Here is a 6,164-nt window from a genome sequence, read left to right on the forward strand (position 1 = left end):
TGTATCAAGTAGAGTGATTGGAGGTCAGTAGTTGTTGTAATTACTTTGGAGAGATGTAAGTGGTGTGTGACCCCAGGTGTGTGACCCCAGGTGTGTGACCCCAGGTGTGTGACCCCAGGTGTGTGACCCCAGGTGTGTGGGCCCCAGGTGTGTGTCCCCAGATGTGTGGCTCCTGGTGTGTAACCCCTGGTGTGTGGCCCCTGGTGTGTGACCCCAGGTGTGTGACACCAGGTGTGGCCCCTGGTGTGTGACCCCAGGTGTGTGTCCCCAGATGTGTGACCCCAGGTGTGTGGGCCCCAGGTGTGTGTCCCCAGATGTGTGGCTCCTGGTGTGTGACCCCAGGTGTGTGACACCAGGTGTGGCCCCTGGTGTGTGACCCCAGGTGTGTGTCCCCAGATGTGTGGCCCCTGGTGTGTGACCCCAGGTGTGGCCCCTGGTGTGTGACCCCAGGTGTGGCCCCTGGTGTGTGACCCCAGGTGTGGCCCCTGGTGTGTGACCCCAGGTGTGGCCCCTGGTGCGTGACCCCAGGTGTGTCCACAGATGTGACCCCAGGTGTGTGACCCCAGGTGTGTGATCCCAGGTGTGTGGCCCCATGTGTGTTGCCCCAGGTCTGTGACCCCAGGTGTGTGACCCCAGGTGTCCCCCCCCCAGATGTGTGACCCCAGGTCTGTGACCCCAGGTGTGGCCCCAGGTGTGTTGCCCCAGGTCTGTGACCCCAGGTGTTTGTCCACAGGTACTCACCTAGTTGTACTCACCTAGTTGTGCTTGCGGGGGTTGAGCTCTGGCTCTTTGGTCCCGCCTCTCAACCGTCACTCAACAGGTGTACAGGTTCCTGAGCCTATTGGGCTCTATCATATCTACACTTGAAACTGTGTATGGAGTCAGCCTCCACCACATTGCTTCCTAATGCATTCCATTTGTCAACCACTGACACTAAAAAAGTTCTTTCTAATATCTCTGTGGCTCATTTGGGCACTCAGTTTCCACCTGTGTCCCCTAGTGCGTGTGCCCCTTGTGTTAAATAGCGTGTCTTTATCAACCCTGTCGATTCCCTTGAGAATCTTGAATGTGGTGATCATGTCCCCCCTAACTCTTCTGTCTTCCAACGAAGTGAGGTTCAATTCCCGTAGTCTCTCCTCGTAGCTCATACCTCTCAGCTCGGGTACTAGTCTGGTGGCAAACCTTTGAACCTGTGTGATCCCAGGTGTGTGATCCCAGGTGTGTGACCCCAGGTGTGTGACCCCCAGGTGTGTGGGTCGTGAACAGTGGCACCAACCTACTTTGGGACACTTCCCAAACCCATTACTTCCCGATAGTTTTATTCTGAAAATGAACTTAGACTTCATACTTTGGGTGGTTGATCCCTGGGCCCAGTGCTGGTCTTGGCTCAATCCCTCGTCTACCCCTCGTTGTCATAGTTTAGTATAATGTGTATTGTTTGGTCTGATGGTACAGCCCTCTCCTTGGTATCGTCTCTTTATTCTCTCCTGTTTTCTGTATTCCTTTAGATGTTGTTAGGGTTACTTCAGGCCATGTGAATGCGTGACAGAGACAAGTCTGACCGGACACTGTCAGCCTGTCTGACCGGACACTGTCAGCCTGTCTGACCGGACACTGTCAGCCAGTCTGACCGGACACTGTCACCCAGTCTGACCGGACACTGTCACCCAGTCTGACCGGACACTGTCAGCCTGTCAGACCGGACACTGTCAGCCTGTCTGACCGGACACTGTCAGCCTGTCTGACCGGTCAATCAGTGATAATTCACCGCTGGCAGAGCAAATAATTCTTTATAAATATAAATATTTATAAAGTTTATATCAGAGGACAGATGTGGTTGTCACCGTGTGTGCTAACTGGTGCACAAACGCTGCCGCCATCTGTCTCCCCACCACCACTATTTTGCGCTCTTAACCCACTATCATCCACGAAGGAAAAAGGTACATGTTAAGTTATATATGTAAATTAGTCACATGATATGAAATCTGCATAGAAATATATCACCATGGAATGTGTCGAACTGCCTTAACCTTGCATACAAAATATACCAAATTTCTATACTACATAGGCTATGTATAGATTAAAAAAATTATATATATATATATATATATATATATATATATATATATATATATATATATATATATATAATATACATATATATATATATTTTATATATATATATATATATATGTATATATATATGTATATATATATATATGTGTATATATATATATGTGTATATATATATATATATATATATATATATATATATATATATATATATATATATATATATATATATATATATATATATATAATACACACACGCTATCATGACCAATATATCTTAGCAAGATAATGAAAGGTTGTTATCACATACACATTGTAACCTTTTCTGGATAGTTAGTCATCAATTCTCTTTCAATTCTCGTCTGAGGTCACGTTCTTTGTATGTAAATGCACAATATACCTGGAAATATTAACCCAGGGTATTACACTCTTGTTATGACATGATCCTTCTTACAATAGTCAGTAGTGTTCATTATTGTGTACCCCGTGACAAGGGGGTCAATACTGGTGGTGTGGCCAGGTATGTGTTGGCCACATGCTGGTATTGTGGCCAGGTATGTGTTGACCACATGCTGGTATTGTGGCCAGGTATGTGTTGGCCACATGCTGGTATTGTGGCCACATGCTGGTGTTGTGGCCAGGCTTGTGTTGGCCACATGCTGGTATTGTGGCCAGGTATGTGTTGGCCACATGCTGGTGGTGTGGCCAGGTATGTGTTGGCCACATGCTGGTGGTGTGGCCAGGTATGTGTTGGCCACATGCTGGTGGTGTGGCCAGGTATGTGTTGGCCACATGCTGGTGGTGTGGCCAGGTATGTGTTGGCCACATGCTGGTGGTGTGGCCAGGTATGTGTTGGCCACATGCTGGTATTGTGGCCAGGTATGTGTTGGCCACATGCTGGTGTTGTGGCTAGGCTTGTGTTGGCCACATGCTGGTATTGTGGCCAGGTATGTGTTGGCCACATGCTGGTGGTGTGGCCAGGTATGTGTTGGCCACATGCTGGTGGTGTGGCCAGGTATGTGTTGGCCACATGCTGGTGTGGCCAGGTATGTGTTGGCCACATGCTGGTATTGTGGCCAGGTATGTGTTGACCACATGCTGGTATTGTGGCCAGGTATGTGTTGGCCACATGCTGGTGTTGTGGCCAGGCTTGTGTTGGCCACATGCTGGTATTGTGGCCAGGTATGTGTTGGCCACATGCTGGTGGTGTGGCCAGGTATGTGTTGGCCACATGCTGGTGGTGTGGCCAGGTATGTGTTGGCCACATGCTGGTGGTGTGGCCAGGCTTGTGTTGGCCACATGCTGGTGGTGTGGCCAGGTATGTGTTGGCCACATGCTGGTGGTGTGGCCAGGTATGTGTTGGCCACATGCTGGTATTGTGGCCAGGTATGTGTTGACCACATGCTGGTATTGTGGCCAGGTATGTGTTGACCACATGCTGGTATTGTGGCCAGGTATGTGTTGACCACATGCTGGTATTGTGGCCAGGTATGTGTTGACCACATCACTCGTGCATCAGAACAGTGGCTAAGTCTCGTGATGGACTTTAAGGCCAATTAACCTTTTGGTGGTTATTAAGGCCACCAACGGCCCCTGGTCTACCATGTAGAGTACTTTTGTTCTTAACATTATGCAGGATGAAAGTAAACTGTGAGTATACCCAGAGGAGCTGAGTATACATCTCGCTGTGTGTGAGTATCCGTGATTAAAGTTGTTCGTAGCCAGACATAACATGTTTTAATAGCCACCGAGTATATGTAATTGTTGATCTTTATACAACAAATGTTTTTAAAATGTGTGTTGCAATTGCAGACTGGATATGGTTGTTATATATATATATATATATATATATATATATATATATATATATATATATATATATATATATATATATATATATATATGTCGTACCTAGTAGCCAGAACTCACTTCTCAGCCTACTATGCAAGGCCCGATTTTCCTAATAAGCCAAGTTTTACTGAATTAATATATTTTCTCTAATTTTTTTCTTATGAAATGATAAAGCTACCCATTTCATTATGTATGAGGTCAATTTTTTTTTATTGGAGTTAAAGTTAACGTAGATATATGACCGAACCTAACCAACCCTACCTAACCTAACCTATCTTTATAGGTTAGGTTAGGTTAGGTAGCCGAAAACGTTAGGTTAGGTTAGGTAGGTTAGGTAGTCGAAAAAACATTAATTCATGAAAACTAGGCTTATTAGGCAAATCGGGCCTTGCATAGTAGGCTGAGAAGTGAGTTCTGGCTACTAGGTACGACATATATATATATATATATATATATATATATATATATATATATATATATATATATATATATATATATATATATATATATATATAATCTTTACTTTGGTTCATGTGTGCATAATATGTGTAATTATATATGTATATGTTTTGAGAAGTGTTGCATTTGAGGCATGAGACCTGGAGTACAGGAGCAGCCAGGTGTTGCCCAAGAGAGTTCGTCAACCCTAAGGTCTCCCAGCACCAGGGGACCAGATTCACGAAGCAGTTACGCAAGCACTTACGAACCTGTATATCTTTTCTCGATCATTGGCGGCTTTGTTTATATTTATTAAACAGTTAATTGAGCTCCCAAGCACCAGGAGGCTGTTTATAACAATAACAACTGTTGATTGGGCAGTTTTCAGGCTTGTAAACTGTTTAATAAATGTAACCAAAGCCATCAAAAATTGAGGAAAGATGAACACGTTCATAAGTGCTTGAGTAACTGTTTCGTGAATCTGGTCCCCAGTCAGTGTCGCAGTGGTCGGCATGGCAGTAGCCCCTACCACTACTGACGTACATAATAAACATACATATATCAGCGTCATTATCATTGACTTGATTCACCGAAATGAGAAACGATTTTTAAGCCAATGTAAAGCTGGTATTGGCTATGAAGGAAGGTATAGTGACTAGTAGTTAACTGGCTGGTGAGTGACGCAACAAGCTTGTTCCCTCGGTATTAACCGGCTTGAGGGGAAGGTCACTAACCCACCCTATGTGGCTAATATTTACAGGTATAGTCTTATATTTTCTCACATCTTGTATAGTGTAGCTTAATAAATGTATCAGAACCTGCAGTGTTTCCTTCTGACTGTCTGAACCCGTACACTCACTACCACGGTCTCCCTCTCTACTCTCCCTCTCACTGCTCTCTCCCTCACTACTCTCTCCCTCACAATCTACTTACCACTAACACCATACTAACAGCACTATAATATTAGAAGTGACTGGTGACAGAGAAGTATGAAGCCAGCACCTGGAGCCGTGTGGAGCACCAGGCTCCACACCACCAACACATCAACTGACCACCCAAGCACCAAGAGTGTGCTGGGAATATGCTCACTCGCCCAGCATCAAGACGAGGATCAACAGAGCCAACATCAGCCAAAAGAGATAAAAGATAGAGTAGGAAACCATTTATATCCAAAAATCCCGCCTCAATGTTGGCACTGTCTAAACCATTTGTGCTTTCCTGTCTTGAGTACTGCTCGGTGCTCGCTTCCCCTCGACAGAGCGGGACAGGTGGGTGAGACAGAGGGACAGAACACTGGGCACGGAGACAGTATATACCACATGGACTATTGGCTCCGTCTTGAGGCACTAAAATATACTCTACAAAAGAGACGAGAGAGGCATTATATATGTCTGTGGGTGACACTGGAAGGCCTAGTCTCTGGATCAAGTGTCTTATAGATACTGGAAGACACTTGGATGCTCTAGTGTCACACCTGGATGCTCTAGTGTCACACCTGGGTGCTCTGGTGTCACACCTGGGTGCTCTGGTGTCACACCTGGGTGCTCTGGTGTCACACCTGGGTGCTCTGGTGTCACACCTGGGTGCTCTGGTGTCACACCTGGGTGCTCTGGTGTCACACCTGGGTGCTCTGGTGTCACACCTGGGTGCTCTGGTGTCACACCTGGGTGCTCTGGTGTCACACCTGGGTGCTCTGGTGTCACACCTGGGTGCTCTGGTGTCACACCTGGGTGCTCTGGTGTCACACCTGGGTGCTCTGGTGTCACACCTGGGTGCTCTGGTGTCACACCTGGGTGCTCTGG

General features: G+C 46.1%; 1 long non-coding RNA gene across 2 annotated transcripts; it reads left to right on the forward strand.

The window, feature by feature from the left end:
• Positions 1-642: 642 nt before the first annotated feature.
• On the forward strand, positions 643-5,181 carry LOC138355577 (uncharacterized). 2 transcript variants are annotated; one of them, XR_011223974.1, is made up of 2 exons: positions 643-3,088; positions 3,154-5,181. It is a non-coding gene; the product is annotated as an uncharacterized lncRNA (long non-coding RNA). The 2 variants fall into 2 exon arrangements; XR_011223975.1 differs by having other exon boundaries at positions 3,188-5,181.
• Positions 5,182-6,164: the final 983 nt, after the last annotated feature.

Source organism: Procambarus clarkii, chromosome 68 (assembly GCF_040958095.1).
Source record: "Procambarus clarkii isolate CNS0578487 chromosome 68, FALCON_Pclarkii_2.0, whole genome shotgun sequence".
In the NCBI taxonomy this organism is placed as follows: Eukaryota; Metazoa; Arthropoda; class Malacostraca; order Decapoda; family Cambaridae; genus Procambarus; species Procambarus clarkii.